This window comes from Ranitomeya imitator, chromosome 3, assembly GCF_032444005.1.
Source record: "Ranitomeya imitator isolate aRanImi1 chromosome 3, aRanImi1.pri, whole genome shotgun sequence".
Lineage (NCBI taxonomy): Eukaryota > Metazoa > Chordata > Amphibia > Anura > Dendrobatidae > Ranitomeya > Ranitomeya imitator.
This window is the reverse complement of record NC_091284.1, coordinates 578,086,177-578,107,446: the sequence shown is the minus strand read 5'-3', so window position 1 is coordinate 578,107,446 and position 21,270 is coordinate 578,086,177. Positions and strand designations below refer to the sequence as shown.

Below are 21,270 nucleotides of genomic sequence, written 5' to 3'. Positions count from 1 at the left end.
ATAGCTAGTATCAACTCTGATCCCACCATAATAAGGTCTCTCATATGCTTGTCATCCTCAGTACTGCATACTTTATTAAGCAATTGTTAAGCAATCTCTCCATGTTTTGCCTCTGTCTTAAGGTACCGTCACATTTAGCGACGCTGCAGCGATATAGACAACGATGCCCATCGCTGCAGCGTCGCTGTGTGGTCGTTGTGTGAGCGCTGGAGAGCTGTCACACAGACAGCTCTCCAGCGACCAATGATGCCGAAGTCCCCGGGTAACCAGGGTAAACATCGGGTTACTAAGCGCAGGGCCGCGCTTAGTAACCCGATGTTTACCCTGGTTACCATTGTACAAGTTAAAAAAAACAAACAGTACATACTTACATTCCGTTGTCTGTCACGTCCCCCGGCGTCAGCTTCCCTGCACTGTGTCAGCGCCGGCCGACCGTAAAGCAGAGCACAGCGATGACGTCACCGCTGTGCTCTGCTTTACGGCCGGCTGGCGCTGACACAGTCATTGTGGGAAGCTGACGCCGGGGGATGTGACAGACACTGGAATGTGAGTATGTACTGTTTGTTTTTTTAACTTTTACAATGGTAACCAGGGTAAACATCGGGTTACTAAGCGCGGCCCTGCGCTTAGTAACCCGATATTTACCCTGGTTACCAGGGAACACATCGCTGGATCGGCGTCACACACGCCGATCCAGCGATCACAGCGGGTGATCAGCGACCAAAAAAAAGGTCCTGATCATTCCCAGCGACCAACGATCTCCCTGCAGGGGCCTGATCGTTGGTCGCTGTCACGCATAACGATTTCGTTAACGATATCGTTGCTACGTCACAAAAAGCAACGATATCGTTAATGAAATCGTTATGTGTGAAGGTACCTTAACAGCTGCGAGGCATGCAGCCGGGGCCAATCGAATATATTTTTTGAGCACGCCAAAGACACTCGGATAGCACATGAGCATTTTCAGATAACACCTAACAGTACATTTGCTCATCACTAGTGCAGACCAATTGTCAGAAAAAAGCAAAACGTTTCTGAAAAAAAGATAGGATTCGGATGTAATCTGTGCATCATCTGAATGTTGACTGATTATTAGTTTTAGAATGGGTAGGATTTTTTTCTGCTACACTGATGATGAAAACAAACACACATGCCAAAAATGGATAAAAATTGGGTCCGGCATACTGATGAAAAATGGTCCTTTTTTTTCCTCTGGAAAAAATCAAATGTCTGAATGAGGTGTACAGCAAACAGTTCTGTTCTATGCATAGCTGAGCTAACAGCCTGATTACAGAAAAACAATAAACCAAGATCAATACATAGAAAATACAAAGCAATGATACAGCATTTCAAGGGAAGCCTGTGTGCTCAGCTTTGCAATCTTACTGTAAGCCACATACTGTAGATGGCATTAGTGGCTTTTGTTTCCAGAGTATTAAAATAAAATGTGCCTTATGTCCATGAAATTCTCCTTATAGTTCTTATGAGCCTTATCTATGTGCGGTATTTCGTTTATGGTCCTTGTATGCACAATATCTCTGGCAGCAATTAAAGGAAAAAAAATCAATATTTATAAAAAAAAAAATTGTAGTTGTAATCATACTATACAGCCCAGTCTGTGCAATATTGAAGAAAGCAATAACATTTTATTAGGAATTGTTATGTAAGCAATTTAATGGTTTACACATTAAAAGTCACCGGGAACCAATCCATTACGTCAAAGAGAAAAAAAAACAAAGAAAAGTAATTATTATGTTATGTAGTTTATTAAGTCTGACAAAATACAGTATATAATTATGAGTTTGCTGCATACAAAATGGAAGTGCTATCTCTGCCATATCGCTCCTCATTGACTGATGGTCGCTCAGTATAAATGCTACCATCAGTCAATTGCGGCAGTAGGAGGTGGGGCGAGGGGCTCATTCCTATGCTTTAATTTTTGTTAGGCTATGCTAACCAAATATTCTTTAATCCTTGGAACCCGCTCCATACACCATCCACTCTGGCTGTCTAAGGGTACCGTCACACAGTGCCATTTTGATCGCTACGACGGTACGATTCGTGACGTTCCAGCGATATCCATACGATATCGCTGTGTCTGACACGCAGCAGCGATCAGGGACCCTGCTGAGAATCGTACGTCGTAGCAGATCGTTTGGAACTTTCTTTCGTCGCTGGATCTCCCGCTGTCATCGCTGGATCGGTGTGTGTGACACTGATCTAGCGATGCGTTCGCTTGTAACCAGGGTAAACATCGGGTTACTAAGCGCAGGGCCGCGCTTAGTAACCCGATGTTTACCCTGGTTACCATCCTAAAAGTAAAAAAAACAAACGCTTCATACTTACCTTCCGCTGTCTGTCCCCGGCGCTGTGCTTTCCTGCACTCACTGTGAGCACAGCGGCCGGAAAGCAGAGCGGTGATGTCACCGCTCTGCTTTCCGGTCGCTGTGCTCTCACAGCCAGTACAGAGAAGCACAGCGCCGGGGACAGACAGTGGAAGGTAAGTATGAAGCGTTTGTTTTTTTTTACTTTTAGGATGGTAACCAGGGTAAACATCGGGTTACTAAGTGCGGCCCTGCGCTTAGTAACCCGATGTTTACCCTGGTTACCGGCATCGTTGGTCGCTGGAGAGCTGTCTGTGTGACAGCTCTCCAGCGACCACACAACGACTTACCAACGATCACGGCCAGGTCGTATCGCTGGTCGTGATCGTTGGTAAATCGTATAGTGTGACGGTACCCTAATACAGCTGGCACTTGCTGTACTTGTAGCTCTAATGGCTGCTTATCACCTAAGATGATACAGGAAATAGAGTATGCACGCATCTTTGGCCCCTATATGGCAAAGCCATTTTCAAATGCTTTGAAAAAGTGCACACATACCAGATGGCTCCTTTTTCTGGTATTTTTGTGCTGCTGTAAAGTCTTGCCAGAAACGGTACTTGAGATTGTTGAATTTACAATACAATGAAGGTTCAAGTTTCCTAAGAGAACAAAAAAAGGTAAATTTTTGCTACTTTTTTTAATTAAAAAAATCAAGACTCAAAGAAGTTTAAAACTAAAAAAAAATAGTTGGTATTGCTGCATCTAAAAAGGCTAACGGTATAATCCTGCATGATAAACATAATAAAAATGATGCTAGAATTGCTGTTTTTGATCATCTAACTTTTCCTACAAAAATGTATTAAAAAGTAACCAAAAAGTTGTACAAACCTTAAAATGGTACCATTTAAAAAAAACAAAAAACAGCATTCCTTAAAGAAATAAAAGCCCTCACATAGTTCCTCAGACAAAAAATAAAAAGTGATCATCTAAATTCTGGATAATTCCCAAATAAAATTTGTAGACACAAAACCTTATCGGAAATCAAATGGAGTTCTTTTTCAAATATTTTTTATTGATTTTATAAATTTAATAGAGGTAAAGAGTAAGGGAAAACAGGGTGGAAGAGGGACAAAAGGAAAAGAAAAGACAGGCATACATCTATATACTACTGTAGCTTACTCAAACAGAAAAAGACTGTTGCTTACTCATACAGATTAAATGTAGCTCAATATTAAACCTAATACAATTGTCGCTTCTTAATAACAAAAAAGTAAGTATGATGTATATAAGGGCCTGTCCTGTCTGGAATCACCTAAGGTGACCCGAGGACTTTGTGGCTCCCCGATGTTTTGTATAAATGGATCCAGCGTGAGGTCGGTAGGAGGCTATCTACACATAATGTGCATTGGGATGACCCCGTGCAGTCAGACCTCTGTATGGTTACCAGTAAGGCTCTGTGCATGTATATTTTGGTTGGAAATTATTCAGTGTATATTTGATTTATTCAGCTTGAGAACTGTATATTATCTATAGACTGGTGCGCCAGTGTGGCGGTTGACTTGATGTAAGTTTGTGGGATCCTTCTTGAAATCAGCTTTGTGGGTAAAGTTTTTAATGTGGATGTTCATTTTGTCTTCCTCTAGATAGTGTATGATGATTCTTATCGTTTCTGTATTTGAGTTTTTTTCCAGTATCACTGTATATATTATTGTTGGTTCCACAAGTCTATGAAACGTGTTTCGTCCTCATACTGGAACACCCGGACCAAGTCCTACCGCAGATTGCAACCATAATATCTGTGCAATTTACTTCTCTTTATTTAAGGCTGAGCAAAGAGGAGAACAAATAACTGACCTTTAGTTGAGTGTACGGTATCATAAAACACCTGGAAGAGATGCGCTGGCCAGAGTCATTGTTCTGGAAAAATATTACATTTTGATGTAAGAAGCCAGACAGCTGAATCTCGCTAACCATTTCTCCTGGCACATGAAGCTCTTCACAGAGGATATGTATTATTTATTACTACCACCGCACACTTTATTGAAATCAGTTTGCTGGATATTTAATTGGACTAAAGTGCATTGAAGATTACTGTTCACATTTTAAAGAATGTTTTGAAGTTTTCTTGTAATTTAACATATAACAAATGCTTATGTTGTGGTTATTTAAGTGTCCTACATTCCCAAACATCAAAATTGGAACCCCAAGAAGGAAAAGTACTGGAGTTATGGAAACCTCAAGATCAGTAGACATTTTAATGATGTGTAAATAATGAAAAAAAGGAAACAAATTTTACAGCTTTTCTGCCATGCTGAATGCACCTGGGCATTCCTCGGACACCCTTTAATAACCTCACGGATAGCAGCCAAGGTGCGTCAGTTTGTGTGGAGTTGTAGAGTTCCTTATCGATACGATTAAATTGATATTTTTTCATCCTTTGCATATCATTAACATGTTTATCAGTTTTCTGTATTCCATAATTTTACGACTTTTCCTTCTTGGTGTTATAGTGGCACAAAATATAGAAGTGTCCTGCTAATTATTTTTTATAAAATTAGCAATAATTATTTTAAGAAGTGCGCTGTCTGAATTTTCCCAATAAGAAGTATGCTCTTGCTGCTGGAAGCATTTGTAAGACATTTACTGTACGTATTATTTTCTGAAATCAGTTCTTTTATTGGGAAATTGTTGCAAGAATATTTTATTGAGAACTCCCAGCAGTGACGAGGCGTTAAGCTCCACAGACATGCTGATACTTGCTGTACGTGATTAGGTATTAGCGCTCCTGGAGTTCCCTTTACATGAAATTATACAGTGCTGTGCCACCTGATATTTTTCTTTATTTCTGAAACTTTGAAATATGAGTAAGATGTATTTCTCACGGCCCGCGCTGTTTATCAGCACAGTTACATTTATACTGTAGCTATTAGAGTATACCGCTAACATTTTTTTAGATATTCTATGCATTCACCTTTCACATTCACCTGTTTTTTTTCTTTTCCTTTTAAATACATATATTTTGAACGGTTAGTGGTACATATGTTACCTAAAATTAGATTTGTAGACTTTGTTTTATTTTATTCTTGTGTCCTTTAAGCTACATTCCCACGATGAGCTTTTGGTGTGTTTTGATGTTGATTGATGAGATTTTCTTCATCTACTAAATAAAATGGGTTACTTGTAGTTTTTTAAAAATACATAGGGTAAAAAAAACTCACCATAATCTCATTGTGAGAACCAAGTCTTATATACTAGGTGTAAATGGCTCAATATAAGCATTTGTGTTGCGCATTTTTGGTAATTTTAGCATAAGTATGAGTATTTTAATTTGACTGCAGACTTGTGAATCCTCCCAGTGCACGCACTGTGCGCTGCATGGAGTCGCCATTGTCTGCCTTAGGAATGGCTGTCAAGTATGCGATATACAGTACATACACCTGGGAAGAACCCATCGAGTGAGCACAACCTCACTCAATTCAAGTGTATTGACCGAGGCCACGACTATTGCATACTTGCCCGCCATCCAAATGGTGAATCCTTGCTGCACACAGTGTATGCAGACTTTACAATTTAGCATGGTCATCCCCTTTTTAAGACATCTTGCACATAGACATACGAGGCGGTATTAATAAATACTTGGCCTTACCACATAATTATCTTTAAACTCAATACATTTAATGTAGCAGTCAAAAGGTAATTCTAATTCTTAAGAAAATTGTTGTTATCCTGTTCTGCAAACCATGACTCCCCTCATCAATCTTGATCTTGCTTCTCAAACTTTTGTCCTTTCAATGATTTTTTGAGTTTTAGAAGGAGATCAAATCAGGAAAGCATGTTGGATATATATTATCAGTGTACACGAATCTTGAAAATATACAGACTGAGTACATGTTCCTCCCTGTATCTTTTAGTTTTAGAGGAAAAAATACATTAAGGAAGCACTGGTCCCATCAAATTTTTTATCCTCTTGACATATTGCTGTCATTATATTATATAACACTGTGTGCTTACAATTGCTCATTTTGCCTTTCTACCCAGTTAATTCTTCTCCATTCTCTGCTCTATTTAGAAACAAGAAGTCTCTTTTTTTCTCTACAGAAATCATTCCACCCTTCACCTCCTAACCCAGTTACTCTCCCTCTCCCTACTAGGGACTTTTACTATGACTGATGACTCATACAGGGAAATTTGACCTCCTGCTTCTACATAAACCTTAGAAGGGTTCAGTTAGTCAGTTTTTTATCTTGTGATGTCATAGACCTAATGGAAAAGAGAAGAATTAATTGGGTAGAAGGGGAAAAGGAGCAGTTGTAAGTGCACAGTGCCATATAATATGATGATTAAAATATATTAAGAGGATAACAATTTTTATTGGGAGTGCTTCTTTAAGGGTGTGTGTCCACGGAAAGTTTTTGTCAAAGTTTAAAAAACAAAAGCAGTTTTACTGTATATACTCGAGTATAAGCCGACCCGAGTATAAGCCGACCCCCCTAATTTTGCCACAAAAAACTGGGAAAACTTATTGACTCGAGTATAAGCCTAGGGTGGAAATGCAGCATTTACCGGTGAATTTCAAAAATAAAAATAGATCATTATTTCCCCATAGCTGTGCCATATAGTGCTCTACACCGTTCATTATTTCCCCATAGCTGTGCCCCATATAGTGCTCTGCACCGTTCATTGTGCCCCATTGCTGTGCCATATACGGTGCTCTGCACCGTTCATTGTGCCCCATTGCTGTGCCATATGCGGTGCTCTGCACCGTTCATTGTGCCCCATAGAAATCTCTGCCGCCGCTGCTGCAATAAAAAAAAAAAACCCACATACTCACCTCCCTTGATTGCAGCTCCCGGCGTCTCGTTCCGGCGCCTCCATCTTCCCGGCGTCTCTGCTCTGACTGATCAGGCAGAGGGCGCCGCGCACACTATATGCGTCATCGCGCCCTCTGCCTGAACAGTCAGAGCGCAGACGCCGGGAAGATGGAGGCGCCGGCCGGGAAGATGGAGCGGCGCCCGGCGGCTGGAACGAGGACAGGTGAATATGCTATACTTACCTAGTCCTGGCGATCCTCGCGCTGTCCCTCTGCCTGGTCTTCGGTGCCGCAGCTCTTCCTGTCAGCGGTCACCGGCACCGCTGATTAGAGGAATGAATAGGCGGCTCCGCCCCTATGGGAGGTGGAGCCGCTTATTCATATCTCTAATGAGCGGTCCCACGTGACCGCTGAAGAGGGGAAGAAGCTGCAGCACAGAAGCCCGTGGGACGGCAGGGACAGCGCGAGGATCGCTGGGACTAGGTAAGTATACCTCAGCGCCCTCACCCCCTCACCCGCTGACCCTGCCACCCACATTGACTCGAGTATAAGCCGAGAGGGGCACTTTCAGCCCAAAAATTTGGGCTGAAAATCTCGGCTTATACTCGAGTATATACGGTACTTATATGTCATACCAACAAGAGACAAGAAAACTAGATAAAAACATACAAAAAAATGCAATTGAAAAACACAATGGACCTAATTTATTTAATTGGTTCAGAAATAATGCAGAAAATCTACAATATAAAAAAATAAAAGCTCATCGTGGGAACGTAGCCTAAGGGCTTGTGCATATGTTGCAGATTTAGTGCATTTTACCCATGCAGATTTGCTAGCAGAACCTGAAGCAATCTTGATGCCAGCAAAGTGAATGAGAATCCTGAACTGTCATGCACACGGTGAGTATTTTTGACTTGCAGATTTGATGTAGAAAATAATCTGCAGCATGTCCATACTCTGCGCGTTTTTGCCCTGTGTTTTTCACCTTTGCTTTCCCTCAAATCAGTCAAAAAACGCAGGACAAAAATGCACCATAAACGCACGTTTTTGCAGCTGCATTTTTCCTGCCAAAGGATTCAGAAATGGTGCAGATTACTCCAGGTGTGCACATACCCTAAATGTCAATGTTCTGTTGCTTGCACTATATGGTAACATACAGAACACCTATATGTCCTTCCTGTCTTGTAAACTCTCGTTCCATATCATGGTCCTTCTGGGCATTTTTTTTTTTAAATCTAGTCCGAGCTTCTAAACATACAAGGCCTAAATCACATTTGGCATTTTCATAAACTTCTCCTTCATGTTGAAATAATGCATTATCTGGGAAACTCTGAAAATAGTACTGAAGAGAGGCATTCTGATTTATTGGCAATGAGTGCGGAAGTCTTGTTAATAATTTGTCTTATTGCTGGGTTCTTCATATTGCCAGGATACGGTTTTACATTGGCTCTGTCCTTCGTCATAAATAAATTGGATTCTCTTTCATTTAACTGGGCAGCTTCTCTTTTTGTGCCATTTCTGACAAAAATAAGACAATTTTCCCATAGATTTTTGCAATAGAAAATGTTACAAACTATTTTTTTTTAGCATTATTTTCAATGTATAGACTGTTGATACTAAAGAGTCAATTCAGAATTAGATCTGTCATAATATATCAGTATATTAAACTAATCAAATGTATCTCAATCTTGTGCCAAAATCATTATCATTCATCCCAGCTGGTCATTTCTTGTATCCAAGATGCCTCGTTCCTTAGTTTTTACTACGTGATGCATGGACAGGAATAGAAAGCAACGTCACATAGGACACGAATCTTCGGAAAAATGTAGGAAATGTTTATTTTATCCACACTTTATCACAATAAATTTATTCTTTGGTGTCTTTTTTTCTGTAGCTATCCATTTATTTGGATTGTCCTGGCAATTATTATATATCGAACATATTTTCAGTTGCTGAAATTTTTTTAAGCAAATCTGCCATTTGTGAATATACTCTTAGAGGTTGTCCAGGGATAAAAAAGGGGATTAACTGTGATGCCAAACACTGACAGTAGACAAGAATGGCACTGCTTCTGGAAAAATAAAGCCGACCCATATTTAAGCCTAAATCTACAAACCTTTTAAATGGTTGCTGAAGGCATTAGTGTATGGAATTATTCTATAAAAGCAATATGTATAAAATATCACACTGACACCTTATTTTTCATTCAATAGCCATACCTGTCATGGGCACAGAGGGTGCGACCGTGACCAGGTGTGTGCAGGAGGGGGGTCCGCCGATGACGGCACTTTTTTCAGCTGTAATGTATTGAGGCACAGAGAACCACCATCTCCTTGTACTCCAATACAATCAGGCTTCGTCAGCTTATGTCGTTGTGACCGCCACTGGCAGAATATGGCAGTGATATCATGCTCCACCCATGGTTGGCATGGCGAAGGCAGCTGCTGGCCTCTGCACCTTCTGCAGGAGATGATGCTGTGCATTGTTGGAGTTGGGGGACGTCAGAAGAATGGGGGACATTATAACTGGAAGGGACCCAGGATGGGGGAAAATATTACAGGAAGGAGCCCAGGATGGGGGACATTATTATTGAAATGCGTCCAAGATGGAGGACATTATTACTGGAAGTGGCTCAGGATGAAGGACATTATTAAAGAAAGAGGCCAAGGATGGGGGACAATATACCAGTAAGGGGTTCAGGATAGGGGACAGTATTACAGGATTGGAGACATTATGCCAGGATAGGGGACATTATTACAGAAAAGTGACAAGATGGCGGAAATTATTACAGGCAGGGACCCACGATGGAGAACATTATTGCAGTAAGGGCCTAGGATGAAGACTTTATCACAGGATGGGGGACTTTATTACATGGGGGTGCAAACACGTATGTCTTTATAGGACCTTGAATGCTATAAGAGCCCATACATGTTCCCAACATGCATGTGGTGGCCCAGGTCCAAATTTGCACAAGAGTCCATCGGACTCTAATCACGCCACTGATTTATGTCATATGGCAATAAAACATCAGAGTATAGTTTTCCATTGTGCTTTTTAAGACATGGGAGTTACTGTTGGTACACTTGGGGAAATGGTATGAGATAAACATATTATCCCTGGAATCTTAGTATTCCTTCTAGCATTATAAAGAAGATAACCAAGCCATTTTTAATGATAAGTGAGGCGTTAGATCAATGACAACCTAAGCTAATGGATGGTATGAGGCCCTGAAGATGTAATTGATCATGCCACCGCTTACATTTTTATATTTCAATCGTTATGATTGCCGTCATGGTTCTAATTGCTGCAAGCGTAAAGTGCAATTTCTCATGCAGACATCTACAGCGACTGCATAGTCTGTAAGGTTACTTGTGAAATGTGTGGATAATAGGGAATTCTACTTGCACAAAAGCTCATATTTTAACCCAGCTATAAGTTGTATGGACCGGCACCACCCAAATAATAAGGTGCTGTGCCCTACAACCAATACAATGACAATAAATGGAAACAGAGTGGTGTAAAGGGAAGTTGTAATCAACCTGTTATATTATATGACAATTACGATACACGAGATTAAAATACTTTTATTAAATAGCCAAAGTGAAAAACTTGCATGAAAAAAAACTAAAAACAGTAATAAAGCTCAAAGTATCCAACTAGGTTCCCACACAACAATATATATGGGAGCCCAAACTGTCTCCTTAAAATCAAAATTCAATATGATACATATATGCAAATAAATGTGTAATATAATAAAAATCTATGAGATAACAAGTATAGGTTACCCATAGATCACAAAAAGAGATAAGATATGTATATAAATAAACAATACAATTAACTTCCAGATGGCTTAGGTTGCCACATGTATTTTTATATGGGGACTTAGGTGGGTTCTTTGCTCTTTTTGCTGTTTTTAATGGAAGTTGCTCACTTTGGCTGTTTAATTAAAAGTTTTTTTTAACTTCATGTATCTTGGTTTTCTTATACTATGGGTTAACTTATGCCTCTCTTTACATCAGTTTGTTTCCATTCATTATTAAATTTTAGCCCATCACCATACTAAACTTGTAAAAAAAATGACACAATAACTCATTTATCGAAAACTGGAATTCCCTCCAACGTATTCCACCAATTTATGCCACTTAACCCCTTCACCCTGAAGCCTGTTTTCAACTTCCTGACCAGGCCATTTTTTTCAATTCTGACCACTGTCACTTTATGAGGTCATAACACTGAAACGCTTCAACGGATCCTGGTGATTCTTAGATTGTTTTCTCATGACATATTATACTTTATGATAGTGGTAAAATTTCGTCAATTTGATTTGTGTTTATTTGTGAAAAAAAATGGAAATTTGGCGAAAATTTTGCAATTTTTAAACGTTTAGTTTTTATGCCCTTAAATTAGAGAGTCATATCATACAAAATAGTTAATAAATAACATTACCCACATGTCTGCTTTACATTAGTACAATTTTGGAAACATAATTTTTTTGTTAGGAAGTTATAAGGGTTAAAAGTTGAGCAGCGATTTCTCATTTTTACAACAAAATTTGCAAAACCATTTTTTTAGGGACCACCTCACACTTGAAGTCACTTTGAGGGGTCTATATGACAGAAAATGCCCAAAAGTGACACCATTCTAAAAACTGCACCCCTCAAGGTACTCAAAACCACATTCAAAACATTTATTAACCCTTCAGGTGCTTCACAGGAATTTTTGGAATGTTTAAAAAAAATTGAACATTTAACTTTTTTTCACAACATTTTTACTTCAGATTCAATTTGTTTTATTTTACTAAGGGTAACAGGAGAAATTGGACCACAAAAGTCATTGTACAATTTGTCCTGAGTATACGTCCCGATACCCCATATGTGGGGGTAAACCACTGATTGGGCACATGGCAGAGCTCGAAAGGGAAGGAGCGCCATTTGACTTTTCAATGCAAAATTTGATGGAATTGAGATCGGACACCATGTCGCATTTGGAGAGCCCCTAATGTGCCTAAACAGTGGAAATCCCCCACAAGTGACACCATTTTGGAAATTAGACCCCCTAAGGAACTAATCTAGATGTGTGGTGAGCACTTTAAACCCCCAAGTACTTCACATAAGTTTATAATATAGAGCTGTAAAAAAAAAATCATATTTTTTTTCACAAAAATGATCTTTTCACCCCAAATTTTTTATTTTCCCAAGGGTAACAGGACAAATTGGACCACAAAAGTTGTTGTGCAATTTGTCCTGAGTACGCTGATACCCTATATATGGGGGTAAAACCACTGTTTGGGCGCATGGCAGAGCTCAGAAGGAAAGGAGTGCCATTTGACTTTTCAATGCAAAATTGGATGGAATTGAGATCGGAACCCATGTTGTGTTTGGAGAGCCCCTGATGTGCCTATACAGTATAAACCCCCCACAAGTGACCCCATTTTGGAAAGAAGATCCCCTAAGGAACTCATCTAGATGTGTGTTGAGCACTTTGAACCCCCAATTGTTTCACTAAAGTTTAGAATGTAGAACCGTGAAAATTTAAAAATAATTTTTTTTCCACAAAATTATCTTTTAGCCCGCAATTTTTTATTTTCCCAAGGGTAACAGGAGAAATTGGACCCCAAAAGTTGTTGTCCAATTGGTTCTGAGTACGATGATACCCCATATGTGGGGGGGAACCACCGTTTGGGTGCATGGCGGAGCTCAGAAGGGAAGGAGCGCTGTTTTGGAATGCAGACTTTGATGGAATGGTCTGCGGGTGTTAAGTTGCGTTTGGAGAGCCCCTGGTGTGCCTAAACAGTGGAAACCCCAATTCTAACGGAAACCCTAACCAAAACACACCCCTAACCCTAATCCCAGCCATAACCCTAACCACACCCCTAACCCTAATCCCAACCCTAATTCCAACCGTAAATGTAATCCAAACCCTAACTTTAGCCCCAACCCTAACCCTAACTTTAGCCCCAACCCTAACCCTAACTTTAGCCCTAACCCTAACCCTAATGGGAAAATGGAAATAAATACATTTTTTTATATATTTTATTATTTTTCCCTAACTAAGGCGGTGATGAAGGGGGGGTTTGATTTACTTTTATAGCTTTTTTGGCTGATTTTTATGATTGGCAGCTGTCACACACTAAAAAATGCTTTTTATTGCAAAAATAGTTTTTGCATCACCACATTTTGAGAGCTAGAATTTATCCATTTTTTGGCCCACAGAGTCATGTGAGGTCTTGTTTTTTGCGGGACTAGCTGACGTTTTTATTGGTACCATTTTCGGACACATGACATTTTTTGATCACTTTTTATTCCGATTTTTGGGAGGCAGAATGAACAAAAACCAGCAATTCCTGAATTTCTTTTAGGGGGGCATTTATACCGCTCCGCGTGTGGTAAAATTGATAAAGCAGCTTTAGTTTTCGGGTTAGTTCAATTACAGCGATACCTCATTTATATCTTTTTTTATGTTTTGTCGCTTTTACACAATAAAAACTATTTTATATAAAAATTTATAGTTTTTTGCATCGCGGCTTTTTTTTGTGGGACAAGATGACGTTTTCAGCCGTACCATGGTTATTTATATCCATCTTTTTGATCACATTTTATTGCACATTTTGTTTGGCGGTATAATAATAAAGCGGTGTTTTTTGCCTCGTTTTTTATTTAGTTTTTTTGCGGTGTTCACTGAAAGGGTTAACTAGTGGGATAGTTTTATAGAGCGGGTCGTTATGGTCGCGGCGATACCAAATATGTGTACTTTTATTGTTTTTTTATTTACATAAATAAATGGGTTTATCGGAAAATATTTATTTATTTATTTATTTGGGGATTTTCTTTTATTTTTTTTATACATTCTATTTTTTTTTTCTTTTTACACTTTATAACATTGTCCCAGGGGGGTCATCACTATATTTCATCAGATCGCTGATCGGAAACTTTGCATAGCACTGTGTCGATCTGACAGGCAGTGCAGGAGGCTTTCCGGCGCCTGCTCTGAGCAGGCGCCGGCAAGCCACCTCAGTGAAGGACCCAGAATGAGCCCTACGGCCATCTTGGATCCAGGGACTCCTTCCAGAACACCGGAACAACGCGATCGCATCGCGTTGTTCCAGTGGGAGAGCTCAGGGAGTCCCTGTCCATGCGCGAATTCCCTCTATGTCGCTGTCACTACTGACAACGGCATCAGAGGGGTTAAATGCCCACAATCGGCGCTAGCGCCGGTCGTGGGCATTGCTGCGGGGTGTCAGCTATCACATATAGCTGACAACCGCACGCGATCGCCGCGGTGCTCACTGAGACCACGCGATCGTGCCGCCGTACTAGTACTGCGGTTTGTGGGAACTCAGTTCCCGCATAGCAGTACTAGTACGGCACATGTCGGGAAGGGGTTAATAGCCTTGCAGTAGCATAACTTGATTACAGTATTAGCCACAATGGTGAAAAAGCCCTGTATATTGTGCAGTATACAGTGTATAGTAAAGTTTAGAATGCTGTCTGTCCATTTTGGGGTAAATCGGGCCTATGGTTGTGTTGCGTGTATGCATCGGCAGCTTTCTCAGTGCACATGCTGAATGTGATGACATAACAAGAAGCTGTTTTCAGAGAAATGCCGAGATCTAGATCAAGGCAACCAAAACTTTTATCCTGAAGATGACGCTTTTTTTGTATTGCGCTTCAGTATTCAAGGATAGACGGGATCCAACTTATTTTCAGATTTAATACTATTAATTAAGTCTACATGGGTTTAATTCCCCTGTATTTTTCTAGTTTTTGCTCACTCTTATTTTATAGGATGCTGTGTATCGCCCTACTACTGCCCTTGGATGGCTGGCAGCATTTCTTGCATGAGTGCAAATAAATATCAGAAGAGAATACATTTATTTAATTTATCTGCAAAGCCTGCAATAAATTGTTATATCAAAATTGTTTTGTTCCAGAGATAACTTAGTTTAGCATACCCTCCTCAACATTGAAATTGCAAAACCAAGTATTAAAAGTGGTTTATTTCTTGGTGTGGTGATCATGCTCGAGACTTAATAAATCAAGTTATTTTGAAGATTGTGGCCCCTTTTAAGTAAGATTGGAGTTTTGTAGGCCAGTGTTAATCATGGAATTGCAGGAATAAGATGAATCAAATTGATTAAAGGGAATCTGTTAGTAGGATCAACCTGTCACGACTCTGTTGTCAGGTGTCCCAGGACCAGGGGCTCCTTCTTTGCCCCTGACGCTCTAATTTGCCCTGTTCCCTGGATTATTTCAGATGGTGAAGATGGCAGGGTCACGTACAGTACCTTGCATTAGCTCCTGAATCCACCCTCAGTCTGTACCCTTCCCCCACCCAGGGAAGAGGGGAGTAGTAGTGGAGCACCTTGCCAGGGCCGTGGGGTACTCGGTACCGGGTTCTGTCTCTCTTAAAGGGGATGTCACGGCAGCTGCAACCCGGTCCATGGCCCTGAGCGTCCAATAAAAGGGGAAAGGTCTTTAAAAGAGGTTTTGTAAATAAGTCTGTTGTGACACCACCTGTGGTGTTCGGTAAATAGTGGGACCAATGCAGCTTTAAAGGGGTCCTCTGGGGGATGTTGTTGCAGCAAGATGGTGATGCTTCCCACAGGTGAAGCGGAGTTAACAGCGGTCCTGAAGTGTATGGCGATGATGGTGTAGGGTGGTAAAATGAGTAAAGGACGCAAGCTGTAAGTCTTTACCTGGTTTACTGTAGTTAGCAGGCCACAGTCCAGGGTACCAGGCACAGGTGATGGTATGGCCCGGCCGGCTCGAAGACAATGGAAGATTCCCTTTTTCCAGTCCGTGAGCCTTTTCAACTAGCGCCTGCTGTATATGAAGTCCCTGCTGCCTGAAGCTTTCTGCAGAGTCCTCTATTCCCCCTATCCTGAGACAGGTACCTGCATGACGGGCAGCTTGAGCATTTTTATAGGGACTCTATCATGCCCCGGGCTCCTCAGGTGCTGCTGCGTCTCAGGTGTGGTTTGGGCCAATCCCATAAAGTTCTCAGCCCTCTGGTTCTGCCAAGTGTCCTACAGTTCCACTAAGGCATTGGGCTCCCGGTACCCGGTACTGCACTTCAGCTCTGAGGGTGCCCGGTCACAGTTCCCCTCTGAGCCCTGTTCTTCTCTTTTGCTCCCTTCCTCTGTGCTCCACTACATACAACCCCTGGAGTTATCTGTCCTTTCAGAGGCTGCAGCTCCCTCATGGTTGCCAGGCCTCTCTGTCTACTCTCAGTTCCAGGCTTCCTTCTCCTTCAGTGTCTCTATTAGACTGGCCAACTCCTCCTCCAGACCAGGACATATATCCACATTTGAGGGAAGCTCCCCTGAATCCGAGTCCTGAGCTCCCCCTCCTGGCCTGGATTCGGAATGTGTTGCATACGGGTGCCTTACCTGGTGAAGAGAACTAACAACTGATTACCTGGGGTGTTACAGTAGTGTACCGCAATACACCAACCAGACTAATAGGTAATACGAACAGGTGTAATGAACAATGGTATAATTAAAAATACCAAAACATACAAATATGCTCGCTCAGACAACAAAGGAATGCACCAGAGAGTGGGGGTTGGGGTTAAACCAAAGTAGGAGAAGAAAGGGAATTATCACACACTCAAAACCTAGCAGCAGTCATAGAAAAATCCACCAAACGCCTTCTTCAATAACAACCACCAACAACCTCCAGCCATGCAGCATAAGCTTTCTCTGACAATGAATGATGCCCAGGGTCCAGATTGTACAGGAAATGGAAGTGGCTAACAGTGCACAACTGAGAGTCTTAATGCAGGAAAGCTTCCAGGAGCTCTCAACTAAGCAGATTAACCCTTACACTGCTAAAATAAATTTACACCGTTTAATATGAAAGTGAAGTGCTCCTAATCAGTGCAGGAGTAAGGGAAATCAAATGCTGCAGTCTTCTGCACCTCATCAGAAATGTTAATTCAGTAATGGACTGGAGTAACATTTCTGGCATAAGAAATGCTGCCATTTTTTATGAAATGTCCCACCCCTGCTTCTCCCCAGCTCAGACTATTTCGTCACTAAGGCTCAAAACTGGCATGAAATGCATACTGTAGCAACATTTTTGCACATTACACAATTTTGAGACTTTTCAAAATGTTTATGCCAGCTTGATGAATAAGGGCCATAGTTTCCATTTTTTTCAAAGCATTAACATTTTTAGCAATCCTGTAATTTTAATAATGATACAACTTCTTGGTGCTACCATTTCAATCTTGAGTGTATATTGTAAAATGTACTTACTAATTCATAGGAACTTGTACTGTATTGATTGATACTGGTGATTAGGGAAGGTTCTGGGCTAGGTCTACGGCAATATAAGTGAAAATTCGCCTCAATTTATTGAGCATTTGTCCACTTTCGACAACTTTTTTTTTTTAAGAAGTCGCCTGAAATTAGGTTTATCATAGAGTGTCTGATGGCTTGTACCCCTGTCAATCAACTATAATGTGAGAAGAAGTCGTGTATGCAATGTTTCTTTCACCTGCAGTGCCACATTAGGAGGGATATGCTCTTTCTAACACCTTTTTGCTCTGGCTAGTTAATGGAGGTCCTAAATTGAGATGTTTGAAGGTGTGTTTTCAAAACCATACAACCTATTCAATTTTCCTGAATATAAACATAACATGTTGTCAGTGGTGATTTTTGTTGGCAGATTTTATAACAAGCTACCAACACATAATGTCTATGGAGACTACCAACGCCTGGAGGACACATGAGTAAACAGGTTGGATCTTTTCTGTTCAGTGCTATTGTTAACCCTGGGGAAGAGTGACACCGGAGTTGTCTGGCAGTCACTCATCCTCCTCGCGTTATGGAAATACTAAGACAGACGGTTATGTGTGGTAAGGTTAAAGCTGATAAGGTAACTCATGTCTATGGCCAAACCTTGTGCCCAATGACTGATCTGGAAACATCTTTTGCTTACAGATTTGTTTTTTTTTTGTTTTTTTTTAGATTTTATTCATTCTGTTAGAGCTTTAGGCTAGAAACATTATAAAATGTCCCACAATATCTGCATGAGTCCGAGAAATCAATTGCATTTTCATATAACTCTTTGCATTATTGACAGCTCCTGGTAGGAAATGTTAACAAGATCGTCCAGAGCATTCAGAGAATAAAGGGGTTCACATATCAATACTTCTGCACTTATAATATCGGATGTATCTTTTTAATTAAAGCATATGCACATCTGGTGATACGCATGCAAAAACTGCAGTGCTGATCAATAATTAATGCAGGCAGGAATATTTTATACGTGTTTTGCCTTCACATATCCTGTAGGATTTTTTTATATTTAATTCCCTGGCCATTCCATGGACTGAGAGAAGACGAAGAACAGAATCAGATCATCATTTTTAGATGTGCTAGAGGAAAAAACTGATGGTTGACTGATGGATGGATTAGCAATCCAAAAAAAATGAATTAAAGTTTGCCAGCACAGTGGCCAGTTGATTAATGAAAATACAGTTTTTATGGGGCAACTCATCCAAGATGCACAATTCCATCATATCTTTGCTTTTTTTGTACGGCCTGTTTAAGAGATTCACCCACTTTAATAAAAGCTATTTTATTGCTTAGTAAGTACATATTGCCATATTTAGATTAGGGCTACATGACAAAATTCAGTAAAGTGAGAGATGAGGTAAAGTCAGAACTGCCGCAAATCTGATAGAAGAAAAACTCTCAAACCTTGCAAGCACCGCAAAAAGATATAAAAATCCCCCTGAAAACTCTTTATATACAGCTCTGGCAAAAATTAAGAGACCACCACATCAAAACCCTGTCATGGGCAGCCCAATCTGCAGACCTGAACCCCATTGAAAACCTCTGGAATGTAATCAGGAGGATGATGGATAGTCACAAGCCATCAAACAAAGAAGGACTGCTTACATTGTTGCACCAGAAGCAGTGTGAAAGACTGGTGGAAAGCATGCCAAGACGCATAAAAGTTGTGATTAAAAATCATGGTTATTCCACAAAATATTGATTTCTGGACTCTTAGTTAAAACATTAGTATTGTTGTTTCTAAATGATTATGGACTTGTTTTCTTTGCATTATGTGAGGTCTGAAAGCACTTTTATTTTTACTTTTTGACCATTTTTTCTTTGTCAAAAAAAAAATTGGAGACATGTTGTCAGAAGCTTATAGACTAAAAGAAAAATGTACATTTTACTCAGAAATATACCTATAAAGAGAAAAATCAGGCAAACTGAACATTTTGCAGTGGTCTCTTAATTTTTGCCAGAACTGTGAAGTAAGGGGTAACACCTCTCTTTCTCCTTGTGGATAGTGACATGCCAGGGGAAAGAGACTAAGGGTACGTGTCCACATTCAGGATGGCCAGCGGTTTTGACGGAGCGGCAAACTCGCTCCGCCCAAAGCTCCGCCCCCTTCTGGAGACGCGACGATGCCGGATGTGTTTATTGCACATGTGTGATCCCCGCCTAATTACTCCCTAAACATGTGTCTGAAAATTTAGATTTTTTTTTTCTGAAAATGCAATTTGCATGCACAAATGGATATATGAAAATATTGAGGCTGCATCACAGCACCAGTAATCTTATGATTATTCCATGCAATATCCCTCGCAGCATAACTCTACAGTGCTGCAGACTCATGAAAACTTTCTGGAGCATGATTAGATATTTCCATCTTGAAATCACTTTTGCATCTGGTTTTGGTTAAAGAAATGTTAGCATTTAAAGGGAACCTGACAGGTGATACATGGTGCCCAGTCCATGGGCAGCATATATCGGCCACTGGCTGTATGGTCAAAGCTGCGGCATTTCAGAAAAAAACATCCTTTTAATTGCTGCAGGGGACCGTGGGTGACTCGTCATACAGGCAAGTCCCCGTTGACCTCTCGTCTCCGTCCATTGACAGTGACTGGCAACTCTCTGCCTATACGCATATATAAGCAGACACTTATCACTCACTGTCAGCAACAAGTCACCCGCAGTCCCCGGCAGCTAATGAAAGCATGTTTTCCCTGAAATGCAGCACCTGTGATCATACCAGTGGCTGATATATACTGCCCAATCTACCTGTCAGGCTCCCTCGAACTTCTCCACAGGGCCTAGCAGACTGCAGAATGCCATTAACTTCCAAAATCCGTCACACAGGTTGTCAGATAGGTTTGTCTCCAGCTGGGTTCACCCACGTGTTAATCATAGCACAATTTTGATCAAATCAAAGTTGATTCTTTAAGCAGCACTAGTAATTATGTATAATTAGTATTGGATCAGTAAGCAAGACATTTTCCATAGACTTCAATGTTAAAAAAACAAATCCAGCAGATTTGTTTTATAAAATGTCTTATAAAATGCTCATCCATCATATATTCTGGCAATGATTTTGAAAGTAAGAGTACCAGCCTCATCAAGTCGAAGAGATCAGTGTGGACTAAGTGACTAGAACTGCCATCGCACTACCTTACTATTTTGGCAGGAGTCGTCAACTATCTAAGGCTTGGTTCCCATTGCGTTAATGGGAAAGCGCTAACGGACAGCGTTGCACGGCGAAATTAACGCCGTGCAACGCGTCCGTTAGCGCGCCCATTCACGGCAATGGGAATGCGCAGCACTAGCGCGTGCCATGTTCGGCACGTGCTAGCGACGCACCGGTGTTTCCTGGCGTGCCGCGGACGCTGCTTGCAGCGTCCGAGGCGCACCCGCGGTCCGTTCCCCGCTCTCGCAGATCGGGGATCTGCGAGAGCGGGGACGTTACCGCGACCCCGGGACGTGGCCCCATTAAAAACATTGCGTTAGCGCAACCCGCTAGCACTAAACGGATTGCACTAACGCAATGTGACCCTAGCCTAATGTAACTATCTAATGTAATAGGGCCTACTAACTCTCCCCAACAGAGGATGTGGTAGCGGTATCTGGAAGTGACTTACTCATCTTTTCCTTCTGATAACACATGCATGCTTGGTGAGTTGAGTATGCTATTGTATGGGAGGGTGAGAGACATATTTAATGTGCTAGTGTGACCTTCGACTTAAGTTTGAGAACGTGTAATAATAAAATAAACTTACAGTAAGAAGCTCTGAAATGTAGAACGCCTAACCCCTGGCAATAAAATGTTGATGTATATTGGTAAGGGCTATAAAGTAGGC

The 21,270-nt window shown here is 40.9% G+C and overlaps 1 protein-coding gene across 1 annotated transcript in view; it reads left to right on the top strand.

Annotated features, from left to right (window-relative positions):
• The window catches only part of FGF14 (fibroblast growth factor 14), a 760,334-nt gene that overhangs the window by 30,582 nt on the left and 708,482 nt on the right, over window positions 1-21,270 (top strand). The gene's annotated exons all lie outside the window — the stretch shown is intronic.